The 15,970-nt window shown below is 43.4% G+C and overlaps 1 protein-coding gene across 22 annotated transcripts in view; it reads left to right on the top strand.

The window, feature by feature from the left end:
* Positions 1-1,507: 1,507 nt before the first annotated feature.
* The window catches only part of AGTPBP1 (ATP/GTP binding carboxypeptidase 1), a 113,944-nt gene continuing 99,481 nt past the window's right edge, over positions 1,508-15,970 (top strand). For 14 of the 22 annotated variants that reach the window (XR_010602326.1, XR_010602325.1, XR_010602324.1 and 11 more), the window contains exon 1: positions 1,777-1,914. The gene's annotated coding sequence lies outside the window, so the exon portion shown is untranslated. Of the gene's footprint in view, positions 1,915-15,970 lie in introns of all 22 variants that reach the window. The other 8 variants (XM_008163156.3, XM_065599431.1, XM_065599433.1 and 5 more) reach the window with 8 other exon arrangements.

A 15,970-nucleotide genomic window follows, 5' to 3' on the forward strand; every position in this document is an offset into this window, starting at 1 on the left:
CAGATAGGATTTCCAGGCTTCCTGATGCTGAGCCAGACTCATGAGTCAGTCAGGCAGCCTGGAAAGCCAGCTGGCCTGGCAGTCCTGCGGTTCCTAGGCCTAGGATTCCCTGGCTCTAGGACAGTCCATGTGGCTGGGCTGCCCTGGAGCTGGTAGAAACCAGGATCTGCAGTAGCTGCTACAGACACTTTCCATGTCAGTTTCACAGGTCAGTTCCATGATACTGTTCAGTGGTGGGCAGCAGTGAAACTGCCATGAATTATGTCAATTTCATGAACCAGCTATCTGGGATCATCTTTTATCTAACACCATGTTTCTGGAATGAAGTTTTTCAAAGTTGCCAGTTTGTGAGAAATTTGGGGGAGTGGAAATTGGTTTTGACCTGAATTTGATTGAAATTTCAGAATGACAATTTTCTGTGAACCAGAATTTCCAAATTTCAACTAGCTCTACTTGGAATACATCATAAATTACTTGAGAGTCCTATGTTGAGCATGTCACAGCATCTGGTCCTAGAATTTTTATCATTTTCTTTTTGCACCCACCTCCATCTTTAAAGAGCTTCCTGAAAAAGGAAATAGGGTTCTTTTTGAGGCAGGCAGAGTTTTTACAGCTGGGAAACTGAAGCACCAGGACATTAAGGTCAACATTTTCAAAAGTCACCACTAATGTTGTGCAGCTCAATGATGGGGCACCAAATTTAAGACAACTAGGACCTGGTTTTTCAGAATACTTAGCATTTTTTGTAGCACTTCATATGTTCAAAGCACATTAGGGACATTAACTGATTAATCTTCTTAACACTCCTGTGATTTATATATTATTATCCCCCTTTTACAGATGGGAAAACAAAGAAAGGCAAAGTGATAGGTCCCCAGCCACACGATGAATCAGTAATACAGCCAGAATGAAAATTTAGGACCCCTGTTCCTCAAACGCTTGCTCAGTCCTTTAGACCACCCTTCCTTAGCTCCACAGGTAGTCAGCAATGGCAGCTCCCCTTGACTTCCCTTGTAGTTGTGATTGCTGAGCACTTGTGAAAACCAGGCCCTATATGTTTTAAGCTGTGCACCCATCAAATGAGTAACACATGATTAGTGGTTACATGCAAAATTTCTGGTGTGACTCGCCCAGTGTCATGTAGGCACTTTATGGCACACACAGAATCTAGGTCACCTGGATGACACACAAACTGTAACCATAGGCTCATCCTTTCTCTTTTTGCAGTTCTTTGCCTCATTCTCCACACGCCTTCCAACTTCTGCAACCCAGGGCCTTCTCACTAGTAACCTTGATTCAGCACAGAGCACTACCCATCCTGGGCACAGGCAGGGGTCCTCTAAGGGAAAAAACTGTGCGCGATCACAGGAAAGGCTGCACCACAATGCATGCACGCAAGGGGGCTGGCCAGGGCCCCCTTAAATCTGGTTCTCTCATTGCCCACTAGGGGGTTTCTTGCACCTTCCTGGGAAGCTCTGCTATTGGCCGCTGGCGGAGGCAGGGCACTAACCCGGGCTGACCCCGACCAGCAGCACCCAGTATCCCCTCTTTCAAGGCCCACGCGTGGGGACTGGCAGCGGGGCGGGCGGCTCTGCAGTTGCAGGGCGCCACCCCGCCGCGTGCACGCGCCTCCCTCGGGACTGCGCGCGGGGGGAGGGAGAGGCGGGAGCGCGATGACGTCTCCGGGACGCCGACAGGTTCCTATTGCCGCCGTCTCCGCTGCTGCCGCTGGGGTTTGTATGAAAACATCGGGGGCGCTGGGCTGGAGCCGCGCCCGGCCTGTCCCGGCCTGCGGGTGACTCCGGCTTCCCACTGGCCCCCTCTCGCCTGGGTGCGACGGGAGGTGCCCGGAGCCGGGCGGCGGAGGCCGAGCCTCGCGGACCGCAGCCGCCGCCGCCTTGTCCCGGGGTGAAGGTGAAGCCCGGGCTGGCGGGCGGGGCGCGGACGGACATTAGACGCCCCCCCCTCCCCGCAGGGAGCCCGGCGCTTGGCTGCTGCGTGGGCGGGAGCTGGGCACCGGGCGGGAGTGGGGAGAGCTCTGCCCACGGGCTGGGGATCTGGAGCGGGGGTGGCTCTCCCGGCTGAGCCGAGCCGAGCGGCGGGCGGGCGGGCTGGCTGCCTGACGTGCCCGAGCCCGGCTTGCGAGGGAGGGAGGGACGGGAACCCCTCGGTCCTCTCCACCTGGTGAGAGGTTAGCGGGGCTTCCGATGCAGATCGGGTCCCTGCTAGTGGTCCTAGGAAATATTTGTAGGGCTGCCTTGGTGTTGGGTAGCCCCGACTGGCTATTGCTGTCCCACCTCCATCGCTACCCAAGGCGGCCAACGTAATGGAGGTGTTAGTTGCACTCTTCGACTCCGCGAGAAACAGTGTGGCTTTTGCAGTGGAAATGTTGAGTGTCCTTAATAGTTGTTTAGTCTGGACTGTTATCAGGTTATCTTACTGATTGCTTGTTTTTGTTCGGTATTTTTATCTAGTCAGTGCTACTATGCCAAGTGTACTAGGTTACACAATTTGTTTACACTAGTGCATTCTCGCTCTCCCTCTGATTTACAGCATGTGGCTATTTTTACATCTGTATTTTGGTGCCAAACATTTTCTGGTGATGTTAGATGGCCCTTGAACAAAACTTGTCCCCCTTAGAAAGCAGAAAATTATACATAATACTATGTTGCCTTATCCACATTTGTATTGCTGACCTTCCAAAACTTTCCTCTCATGACTCCACTGTGCTAACTGTGTAGGCAAACGAGCATAAGTATTTGTACATAAATGACCACTGTTGAAATAACGCTTAGTAAGTGCACTTAACCTGCCAGGAATCTGCTTAACATAACGTTCTTAAAACTCTATAGATTAGTGTCTCAGTAATAATATTTTGCACTTAAATAACACTTGTCTTTCCCCCCTACCCTTCTATTGAAGTGCTGTGAAATTGATTTGTAGGAACTGGGATTACTGGTGACACTTTCAAAAGTGCTTAAGTGCCTCAGTGAGGCTTTTAAGTTACTTAAGTATGTGGTGTATAATATCTGGAGATATACCTATCTCATAGAACTGGAAGGGACCCCAAAAGGTCATTGAGTCCAGCCCCCTGCCTTCACTAGCAGAACCAAGTACTGATTTTTCCTTGATCCCTGAGTGGCCCCCTCAAGGATTGGCCTTCTAAACCCATGGTTGTGAGTTCAATGCTCAAACCAGTGAGCTATTCCCCCCCCCCCCCAGTACTTTCAAAAAATACTTTATAGGAGATGGTAAGCTATTTCTGAGACTTTTGTGTGTAACTCTTTACAAACATCAAGCATCTCTAACTGTTTAGACAATCAAAGTTAGTTGAGCTTTTACTCTTTTCTTTCTCTTCTAGGTGTAAGATTTCAGTTGTAAATTTTGGGGCAGGGATCATATATTCCTATATATTTGTACAGTGCCTAATGCAGTGGGGACCTGATCTGGATTGGGTGTGGTGGTCTTCAGATACAATTGTAATACAAATGTTGATATGGAGGAAAATAGAAATATGTTCATAATGATGGGAAAGTAGTGATATAATTTTAGAGGAACTTTCATACTTGAATGACCTGAACAAGAAAAGGTTTTTGCAAAATGTAATTTACTTTGCAAGTAGCTGTTAGTGTTCATTTTGTTGCATATCTGTTTTTGAATACTTATTTTTTGGTGATAAATCCTGTAAAACCGTCATAGTCTTATACTTATGACCGCATAGCTGTTGCTGCAAATGTTCATTATTCTAAGCATTATGACTTCATTTTAAGAGGCACGGATGAGAGCATTGTGGCTATGATGGTATAAGTTCTTATTTAAACACCTTTTGTAACTGGAAGAACTTGTTAAAAGAGATCGTTTTGGCATATTTAAATTGCTTAGTAATGTGTGCCTAATTAAATCTTAAAATGGTTGTTACAGTGGGAACAAGCTAGTGATGATTTGACACAATCTCAAAGAATGCTAAACTTTTCTAACAGAATGGTGAACAAGGGGTTTATTAGCACCTTGTCCCTTGTTCACCACCTTCCCCTTATCAGTACAACACATGCTTTTAATTTCCTTATCTCTTCTCTTTCTGCATTTTATCGCTCCCCTTTCTTTTTTCCCTTTTCCCTTTTTACTTTTTGCATTTTGTCTCTCCCTTTCCCTTGTGTGCTCTTCCACTGTTTCTCTAAACTCGGTGTGAAGAACATGCTTTGGGAAGACCATAAGGGTCTTTCATTTCTTTAGCTAACTACATGTGGAACTTGCTGTAGAGGACAACTGAGTTACTGAAGGTTTTCCCTCTGAAGCAGTTGGCTTTTTTTTATTGCTGTTCAGCTCTGTATTCTTAACTTCATTTTGCTGCTAGACTGTTCGCCTCAAAGTATAAACCAGAAATGGTTCATTTCTCTCTCTGGCTATAGAAGCCACTGCAGAGCAAAGGTGCTCCTTTCCCTCTAAAAAAACAGGAGTACTTGTGGCACCTTAGAGACTAACAAATTTATTAGAGCATAAGCTAGTGGGCTGTAGTCCACGAAAGCTTATGCTCTAATAAATTTGTTAGTCTCTAAAGTGCCACAAGTACTCCTGTTCTTTTTGCGGATACAGACTAACACGGCTGCTACTCTGAATCCTTTCCCTCTGTGACTTGAGCTTGCTGCTTCTACAGTACTCTTTCTATACTGGGAGGCTAAGCCTCAGTAGTGAATCCATCATTCATGACAACACAAGATCACTAGTCTGGCCCAGATGTTCATGAACATTTCAGTAAAAATTGTCTTCTGATTGTAGAAAAGTTTCCCCCGCCCTTCCATCCCTTCTTCAGTGGAATCATCTGATTTTGAGTGGTGGGATTCTCAAAAAAGGGACTTTAGTGTTTAGCTGCCATTCTAGGTACCTTAGTCCAAACATTTAGATTCTCATAACACTGATCATCTGCTGTCTAGCCTTGTAATCACATAGGAAGTTTAGGTGCCTAAATTTCTTCTAGTAAAGTCCCAAGCTGATTAAATTTCTGCTGGTGGCCATACATGCAGCCGCCTCAGTCCTGACACCACTGAGCAGCTTTGCACCTAATTCACACCTAAATCCCAGTTGGATTCACAAACTAGGTATTCCCAACCTATCTTGCCTGTGGGGCCTGATCCTGTAGATGTACTTGTAGGCTGCCTTAGAACATGTTGACTAGACGGGGGGCAGCCGCCCAGCTGGGAGTGGGGAGCTGGGGACAGCTGGGCTCTGGCTGCCCAGCTTTCTTGTCAATTTCATGGCTGCATGAAATTGACAGTCAATAGCTGATGGAAGTAACACAGTGTCTACACCAGTGGTTCTCAAACTATTGTGCTGGTGGCCCCTTTCACATAGCAAGCCTCTGAGTGTGACCCACCCCCTTATAAATTAAAAACATTTGTTTATATATTTAGCACCATTATAAATGCTGGAGGCAAAGAAGGGTTTGGGGTGGAGGCTGACAGCTCGTGACCACCCCCCCCCCATGTAATAACCTTGCGACCCCCTGAGGGGTCCCAACCCCTAGTTTGAGAACCCCTGGTCTACACAGAGACTGTTGCCCCAATTACACCGACATAGGCGCTACGCCTCTTGTGGAGATGGAATTATGTCAGTGTAGTAGGGTACTTACATCTGTGGGACAAGGCTGTCGTGTGTACACTGACATAAGCTGCCTTATGTCAACCAAACTGTGTAGTGTAGACCAGGCCTAACTCACTTTGAGGGATGGGGCTTAAACCACACACCTCTTCTTGGCATTTCCTACTAGCTAGTCTATGTGGCTCCCCACTCAAAATGCTAGTTATGTGAATCCCCTTTTTTAGGGGCCCTTTTCTTTTTATCATGTTTATTGCCAAAGTAGTTTGGGACTTCCCACCCTAAACACATTCATGGGAAGTTAAATCTCTAAATAGGTGAACTGTTCTTGTGGATCATGTTTTCTTTCTGTTATAACTTGCTTGGCAGGCAAACCTGAAACAAATTAGTAGCCAAATTACAGCCTAAATTAATTTTTAAAAAAAGTTGGGGAGTGGGGAAAGGAAGATCATTTTACCTACATAATACTTCCAGCTGAAGTTGTAGTGACTGAGACTCAATCACTGGAAATTCTCTGTCAGAGACAGTTCTCAGATATGGATTGCACTTGCTAAAATTTGTTAAACTTCAGAGTGATAATTAGGGTTTCTCTTTCTTTTTCTGTTAAATACACTACACTAGGGCAAAAATGTAATACTGCTCCCATAAGAATTCTTGTGATCTATTGTTGGCTAACTATTCCACACATCTTTACTGTGTCCGAGACCTTCATAAAGCTTTGTATAAGCCTTTTTAAATGCCTCTGTATAAACTGCAGGTTAGTGTTAGCCTTGACAAAGACCAGCTTTTTACTGTAATGTGGTAGCGTGTAAACTTTTGAGATGGTTAGTTTTCTTGTATAGTAAATATTTGTAGAAAAAATAAATATAAGGAAACAAGACAATAGTCCACCTAAAAGTATCCTCTCTAAAGATTTTCCAGCTTCAAGAGCTTATACTCAATTTTTATTGCGGGTCTGAAAATAGACTCTCTAATTTCTTATGAGACTCCTAGTTATGAAGAGATTTTTTTGCTTTGATTCAATTGGTAAAGTTACATTTCTGTCTTCCTGTACTTATCCAAAAGACTGTAGTCACCAGAGTTGGCAAAGACCTTCTAATATGGAACAGCTTCTTAAGGAAGGAATATTTTCAATGCAATTTGAAGGTGTCCATGCTATGAAATGGGGAAAATATATTGATATCAACACTCAAATTCACAGCCATGCAAATTTAGAACATAAGAATGGCCATACTGGGTCAGACCAAAGGTCCTCCAGCCCAATATCCTGTCTGCCGACAGTGGCCAATGCCAGGTGCCCCAGAGGGAGTGAACCTAACAGGTAATGATCAAGTGATCTCTCTCCTGCCATCCATCTCCACCCTCTGACAAACAGAGGCTAGGGACACTGTTCCTTACCCGTCCTGGCTAATCGCCATTAATAGACTTAACCTCCCTGAATGTATCCATTTTTAGCTGCACAAAATCTCACACTTCATTTATCTATGGTATGCATTCAAATATCTGAAAAATTATTAGGGAATGGTAGGTTCTGTGAATAGGAATGGAGCACACACTAAAACATTTTATTGTTTTTAAAACTGCTTTAGAGGAAGAGAGCTGATCCCCACAAATTGTGTATCTTTATTTCTGCTGTTGACTGACTTTCATTCTTAAAGAATTTTCAGAAAATATGTTATTTAAAAAAAAAGTGTTTGTATCAAAGATCTTAGAAACTAGACTGGCCATGGGCAACATTCTAGAATAAGTGTAGATACTTGCAATATTAATTATAACTACTTGTAAAACAAGGTGTTACTGTAGAGTTAGGCACAACATAAAGTTGATCACTTGAAACATCGCTGAGAGTCCTGCAAATTTAATAACTGATTAAGAAGAATTGATGATATTTCAGATCACTAAAAATGTGAATTGGGCTGCATAAAGAAAGTAGATTTTTGAATTTGTGCCTTAGACAGAGACCTCTAGATATTATCAAATTTGAAATCTCCCTGAAGCACTTTGGAGTTTCATGAGTGTTAGTAAATGAAGCAATATACGCTGAAGTTCAATCTAATTTAGAATGGAAAATAGCAAGTTTCCGTTGGCTAGCACTTCTAAGCTTGTATAGCTACGTTGTAGAAATGGCCTCTTTCAGAAATGAACCAGTCCCTCAAAAAACCAAACCAACCCCCTCTCCCCAAACGATTGGTAGAGATTGTCATTTGTACTACCTTAATCTGGAACTTGTCCACCAAATCTGTGAATGAAGAAGTGATCACTTTCTCCTCTAAAAGAATTGAATGTATGCTTTAGATTATAACTCCTTCAGGATGGAGATTCTCTCTCTTCTGCGTTATAGTGCCAAGCACAGTGAGGCCCCAATCCCAGCTGGAACTTCTGGGCACTAACATAATATAAATGTTTACTACTAAAAGGAAGGACATTTTGTTCTGATCAAATGATCACTCAGACCAATCTATAGTAACTAGCTTCTGTCACCCAAATTATGGGTGAAGATGCGTGACCCTAACTACCCTGTATTCAGACCCTATGCACTACTGCAAGGGTATTTGTACAAACTATGCCTTGTGAGATGTCATTTGAGAACTAAAACCACACTAGTTAATAATATAATTGAGGAATATATGTGACAATGGTGCATGTGGAGTTATGGAAGACCTCTGATACTATGTTTTAAAGTCTGTATTTGAACAAAGTAAAAACAAGTCTGCCCTGGTCTTGAATATGAATGGAGCAGATTACCGCATATGCAAATTGTAATTTCATGGTCAAATAGAATCATCAAAGCTCACAAGATGGTTTTGGGGCAGGGGGAGATCTGCATGTTTGGATCATAAAAAATTGTGTATTTGCTTGTTTAACCAGCTTGGTCATCAGAGACCATGAGGCTATATTTACATAAAAGCTAAACAAAACCATCAAACTGACAAGGGGAGGTGATAAGGGCATAACTGTCAGCAGAGGATGGAGACTGCACTCCCAGGAAGGCATCCTGTTTCTTGAAGCAGGGTCAATGAACTTTAAGAGAGATGCTTTTCAAAGGTTTACTGGACCTATAAAGAGAGGGGCAGTGAACGCTTAAGATGACAAGGGTAACCTGCACCTTGTACATCTGTGGAAGGTCCTGATTGAGAGAGAGTCAGCCATGCTGGACCAAGAGTAATTAGTGAGTGAAATCATCTTAAACAAAGACTGTGTCTTGCTAGATTAAGTTCTAGATTTGTAGATGCATGTTAGCACTTTTATTTGCTTGTAATTATATCTACCTGTTTTTCTTTTTCACTTGGCATCACTTAACTGTGTCCTGTTGTTAATACTAGTTTTGTTTTAATCTAAACCAACCCAATGCTGTGTTTGAATTGGAGTTTCCAGTTAATGTGGCAAGCTGCTGAGTATTCTCTCTTAACGGAGCAAACAAACCTTATTTCTCTGAGTGGTCTAGGAGAGGGTTGGTTGCCTCAGGGCAGATGGTTTGGGGGAAATGCAGGACTGGTAGTGTGTTGGGGTCACTTGGCTGTTGTAACCAAAGCTGGTTACAACAGCTGGTCAGTGTGTGTCTGTGGTGTAACAAGCAGGCTGTGGAGTCAGTTACTGAAACATAGCTGCTTATCACACAGATACTTGGTGTATGCTTTCTGGGAGCAGAGCATTTTATGGCATTCAGGGCCGGCAGTGACACAACCTCTCGCTGGTCTGGATTGCATCCCTAAACGTCACAGGAGGATATTGAGATAAGTGTACACCAAGTATCCTAGAGATTCTTGCTACATCTAGTAGGATTCTGATGTTATAAACTTAAGCCCTGATTCAGGAAAACACTTAAGCACATGCTTAAGTGCTTTCCTGGCTTGTGGTCTTTGGGCCTGTTCCTGAAAACACTTACATGCATGTGTAACTTGTAAATCAGGTCTCTTTGGGAACAGGCCCTATGTTTGTAAAATCAAAGTCCTACTGGATGCTTTAGCAGGATGACATCTATAGGGAGTGCAGAGTCCTGCACTTAGGACGGAAGAATCCCATGCACTGCTACAGACTAGGGACCGAATGGCTAGGTAGCAGTTCTGCAGAAAAGGACCTAGGGGTCACAGTGGACGAGAAGCTGGATATGAGTCAACAGTTGCCTTGTTGCCAAGAAGGCTAACGGCATTTTGGGCTGTATAAGTAGGGGCATTGCCAGCAGATCGAGGAACGTGATCGTTCCCCTTTATTTGACATTGGTGAGGCCTCATCTGGAATACTGTGTCCAGTTTTGGGCCCCACACTACAAGAAGGATGTGGAAAAATTGGAAAGAGTCCAGTGGAGGGCAACAAAAATGATTAGGGGTCTGGAGCACATGACTTATGAGGAGAGGCTGAGGGAACTGGGATTGTTTAGTCTCCAGAAGAGAAGAATGAGGGGGGATTTGATAGCAGCCTTCAACTACCTGAAGGGGGGTTCCAAAGAGGATGGAGCTCGGCTGTTCTCAGTGGTGGCAGATGACAGAACAAGGAGCAATGGTCTCAAGTTGCAGTGGGGGAGGTCCAGGTTGGATATCAGGAAAAACTATTTCACTAGGAGGGTGGTGAAACACTGGAATGCGTTACCTAGGGAGGTGGTGGAGACTCCTTCCTTGGAGGTTTTTAAGGCCTGGCTTGACAAAGCCCTGGCTGGGATGATTTAGCTGGGAATTGGTCCTGCTTTGAGCAGGGGGTTGGACTAGATGACCTCTTGAGGTCCCTTCCAACTCTGATATTCTATGATTCTATGAATGTAATAGTCTATTTTTTTTACTATTTTGTCTAACCAAACATTCCAAATGTCTTGAAAAATCTTGCTGCTTATCAGTTTATAAGCCATTCTTTCATGGATTTTTGAAGTTTCCCAGTATCACCAATGATGTACCATCAGGATCCTTTCTGTTTTCCATTGGTGTGATGCACAAGAAACAAGAACATGCAGAAATTCTTGTCTGTGAGGAACAGCAACATCTATAGGAAGAGTGCCACCATTGGTTTTAGTGGAGGGTTTTAATTCTGTTCTAATTGTTCACAAATTGTTTTCCTGTATTTTTGTAGTTTATTCCATAGTGTGTAGGTATAAAAAGTTGGCATCCTTCCATATTTAGTCTCTATTCATCTGTGTAATCATTTGAGTAGAACAAAAATCATTAAATAATATATTCTAAACATTGTATCTACTGCTATACCTTGTTTCAAGGTACAAGCATTTTTTAATCCCTCTAAATGTTCAAGAAGCTTCTTGCTCAATAACCTGTTAAATCGTATCCTCAAACAAAAAAATCATCCGTTGTGTTGTGGTTGGGTTCATACATCCATTTTTTGTCCATTACATCAATAATTGCATTACAGTAGAACAGTGGTTCTCAACCTATTTATCATTGTGGGCTGCATATGAGGCCCACAAAGTGTTAACTGGGTCACAAGTTGAGAACCACAGAGCCCCCCCACAGTCACCTATCCTCAGTGCCCTCCACCCAAAGACTCCTCCACAGAGTGGGGCCAGGAGCGGAGAGCTGGACGTGGGGCAGGGACCCCGGACTCTGCTGCGCGGCGACCCCGAGTCCTGCTGTGGGGGGCTGGGCGATAGCCAGCTCTCCAGACAACGAGCTCTGCTGTGGGGGGCCAGACGGCAGCCAGCAAATACAGTACCGTACTATGGTAAACCTAAACTATTAAAGAAAATAAAGGGAAAGCAGCATTTTTCTTCTGCATACTAAAGTTTCAAAGCTGTATTAAGTCAATGTTCAGTTGTAAACTTTTGAGAGAACAACCATAATGTTTTATTGAGTTTCAAACAACCTCCATTGCCAAGGTGTTTGTAACTCTGAGGGTCTACTGTATAAGCAAGAGCTTAAAAAAAGAGAAATAGACTCCAATCCTGAAAATAATTAAGCACCTGAGTAACTTTACTCACCTGGGTTGTGTGGGACTATTTATGTGAGTTATAGTAAGCACCTGCTTTAGGCTTTGCAGGCTTGGGATCATTGCATCATGAGGATCTCACGTATTCTGTTAGTGTACTCAGTTCAGAGAAAATGATCTGATGTTAGTTTGATCAATATTGATTTGTCTTAGGAAGACAAAGCTTGGTGTTCAAGTTTTCGAACAGATTGAAACTTTAATTAAAAATCTAACATCTTTTGGATTTTTGAAATCTCAATTATTTGGGTGGTGATGGGGATCTGTCACATGTAGAAAGTACCCCATTTGCTTGGTGTTAGGATAGCTCTTAATTTTTTTTTTTTTTTTGGTCAATCTGATAAGTTCTGGCAAAATTGTCTTACGTGTATGTAAGCAAAGTCAGAATGAGCTCTACCCTGACATGTGGTGGTGAGTTGTGGAAAAGGACTTCAGGGGCTGATCTCATTTGCATGGGCACACCCACCCCGCCTAGCATGAAGGAACTACTTGCCCAAATGGTCACTTTGGCTGCTGTGGGACCCTCAGTCTTTTTGTTATTGGGGGCAGGAGTAATAAAGTGGTGTTATCCTGGTTATGGAATCAAGGACAGTAGAATTCTACTTGGCATTTTATGACAGAGGGACTCGCCCTCAACTAAATAGCACTTGCTAGGCAAGGGACATGGGTTCCAAAGCCCAGTGAACTGAGAGAGGCTGGGGATGCATATCTGTACCTGGTGTTTAGGGCCCTCAGAAGGTGCCCACAATACCACTTTGACCCCTCCTCTCTCCACTGTGTAATAACAGAGCTAATTTTTGACTTCTTTAGGAGTCTTGTTACATTCCGCAGAGTTGAAATTACTGATTCCTGATTTGGCCAAGTGGTTCTGAGTGTGTCAGCACTGCCTTCCCCCCCCCCCCCACTAACAGCTGAAATCACTAAAGAGCTAAAGTTACTAAAGAGCTGAAATCACTGAGAGCTGTGTTAAGGGAGGGTGAGGGGGAGCTGAAGACATATTGGTTAGCGGCCAGCAGGACTGCTGGCGGAGAGGAGCAGCTGGTGGTGAAAACTGTAGCAGAACCCCGTGGAGAGGCGTGGCAATCGACGGTGGACCCGAGTAGTGGAGCATGTAAGCTGACCCCCATACCTTCCTCCACTTCCACCCAGGCTGGGAGGTAAACTCTGCAGATGAACTTCTGAACTCTGGGGGCTGCACTGACCAAGGACAGAAACTGTGGGTAGGGGTGACTGTTGGATTGCTGTACTTAAGACCCTGAGGGGAAAAGGACACTGCCAAACTTACTTGGGGGTGGGTCTTTTGCTCATTTGCGTTCTGAATCCTGTTTGTGTGATGTTTCCCCAACATAATGCTGCAGTGTTTCCCTCCTTTATTAAAAGGCTTTTGCTACACTCAGGCTCTGTGCTTGCAAGAGGCGCTTAGGGGGGTGGTATGTAATTGTCCCAGGTCACTGGGTGGGGGCTTGAGCTGGTTTTGCATTCTGTTATTGAAACGGAACCCCTAGATACTGAACCTGGCCCTTGTTGCTGCCAACTCTGACGGGCAGAAGGGTTACATGTAGGCTTGGCAGAATAAGATTTTTACTTTTTACTTGAGATTCTAGGAGCATTACCTCAAGTGGCCAATCCGGCACTGTTTCGCTTGTGACATTGGCTGGTGGACAACTGAGTCTATGGGTGCATGCAGTATCCACATATTAACATGTACTGAAGTGCTTTACAAGTGGAGCCAGCTACAGAGCTAAAGTAACTAGGATCACAAGATATCAATTTGTTTCATTCTGAAGCCCACAAAAGCACTTTGGTGCAGTTCAAGTGTCTGAATGCTCTAGGTCAAGGGAAAAATAACGACAGGAAGAGGGGGAAAAAACAGGAGGAGACAATAAGAGATGGGGAAAGAAAAGAATGGGGCTGTTAATGTTAGCAACTCACATGACTGGAGAATTGTGTGCAAAGTGTACTGATGAATTATCAAAATCTCTCTTTAATAGTCTGCTAGACCATGCAGTGAACTTGTATTTAAACCCTTAAAAAAAAAACCAAAAGAAATAATCCTCTGATCCTATCCACTTGCCCCACACTAAGATATTCCTTTACTGCTGGCAGTCAGACAGCATTACCTACAGCTTTCTTAAAGAGATGTTGTCAATTTGAAATGTAGTGAATTAAAATAAAAACTTAGAAGTATTTTCAGATACCATATCTACCCCATGCCCACTCAGAACAGGTATAGTATCTACAGGAATTTAAAAATAAGGGGTGTGGGGTTTTGTTTAGTCATATTTTTAATTACTAGATTTCCAGTTGATATTCCATATAGTCCAATATGAATGAAGTAATAGCCCTCTATGGGCTCAAAGTTTACCAGTTACAGAGAAAGAGTCCAACTTCCACCATTAGGACTACCAACAACCCAACAGACCAAACCTGCATACAACTACACTGGACCCTCGCTAGAACACAGGATTTGGGATCCACGTACTGTACCGCGGGGACTGCGTTAAAATGAATTGCAATTAAAGTAATTAAATTTGGGATCCATGGCTGCGACCGCATTATATGCGAATTCGCGCTATGTAGATGCACGTTCTTCCGAGGGTCCAGTGTATATATTTTTTAAAATTTTCCAATAAAAATGCTTCTTTAAGCTGGAGTTGCAGTTTTATGTACATAAAAACAGCCAAAATCCAGGAGATTCAAAGTTAAACTTCTCATTCAAAGTGTATTTAAATATATAAAGAGAACAGAAACAGAGTTTGGTATCAAACACTCTTAAATCTGCAACCCCGTCCATCCACAACGTAAGCTTTGTATGTGTATGAGATCGGTATCACAGTTATCTATTCATTCAGGCTCTTATACTGGTGCTCAATTGTAATATGACCTAACATTTTAAAAAGAACAGGAGTACTTGTGGCACCTTAGAGACTAACAAATTTATTAGAGCATAAGCTTTCGTGGACTACAGCCCACTTCTTCGGATGCATATAGAATGGAACATATATTGAGGAGATATATATACACACATACAGAGAGCATAAACAGGTGGGAGTTGTCTTACCAACTCTGAGAGGCCAATTAATTAAGAGGAAAAAAAACTTTTGAAGTGATAATCAAGCTAGCCGAGTACAGACAGTTTGATAATAAGTGTGAGAGTACTTACAAGGGGAGATAGTCAACGTTTGTAATGGCTCAGCCATTCCCAGTCCTTATTCAAACCGGAGTTGATTGTGTCTAGTTTGCATATCAATTCTAGCTCACCAGTCTCTCCCACCATCAACCTCAGCCTAGATCAATCCACACAAGCGGTCCATTTCCTGGACACTACTGTGCTAATAAGCGATGGTCACATCAATACCACCCTATACCGGAAACCTACTGACCGCTACACTTACCTACATGCCTCCAGCTTCCATCCAGGACACACCACACGATCCATTGTCTACAGCCAAGCTCTAAGATATAACCGCATTTGCTCCAATCCCTCGGATAGAGACAAGCACCTACAAGATCTCTATCAAGCATTCTTAAAACTACAATACCCACCTGCTGAAGTGAAAAAACAGATTGACAGAGCCAGACGAGTACCCAGAAGTCACCTCCTACAAGACAGGCCCAACAAAGAAAATAACAGAACACCACTAGCTGTCACCTTCAGCCCCCAACTAAAACCTCTCCAGCGCATCATCAGAGATCTACAACCTATCCTGAAAGATGATCCTTTACTCTCACAGATCTTGGGAGACAGACCTGTCCTCGCTTACAGACAACCCCCCAACCTAAAGCAAATACTCACCAGCAACCACACATCACTGAACAAAACCACTAACCCAGGAACCTATCCTTGTAACAAACCCCGATGCCAACTCTGTCCACATATCTATTCAAGTGACATCATCATAGGACCTAATCACATCAGCCATACCATCAGGGGCTCGTTCACCTGCACATCTACCAATGTGATATATGCCATCATGTGCCAGCAATGCCCCTCTGCCATGTACATTGGCCAAACCAGACAGTCTCTACGCAAAAGAATTAATGGACACAAATCTGACATCAGGAATCAAAATACTCAAAAACCAGTGGGAGAACACTTTAACCTGTCTGGTCATTCAGTGACAGACCTGCGGGTGGCTATATTACAACAGAAAAACTTCAAAAACAGACTCCAAAGAGAGACTGGTGAGCTAGAATTGATATGCAAACTAGACACAATCAACTCCGGTTTGAATAAGGACTGGGAATGGCTGAGCCATTACAAACATTGACTATCTCCCCTTGTAAGTACTCTCACACTTATTATCAAACTGTCTGTACTCGGCTAGCTTGATTATCACTTCAAAAGTTTTTTTTCTCTTAATTAATTGGCCTCTCAGAGTTGGTAAGACAACTCCCACCTGTTTATGCTCTCTGTATGTGTGTATATATATCTCCTCAATATATGTTCCATTCT

Source organism: Chrysemys picta, chromosome 6 (assembly GCF_011386835.1).
Source record: "Chrysemys picta bellii isolate R12L10 chromosome 6, ASM1138683v2, whole genome shotgun sequence".
In the NCBI taxonomy this organism is placed as follows: domain Eukaryota; kingdom Metazoa; phylum Chordata; order Testudines; family Emydidae; genus Chrysemys; species Chrysemys picta.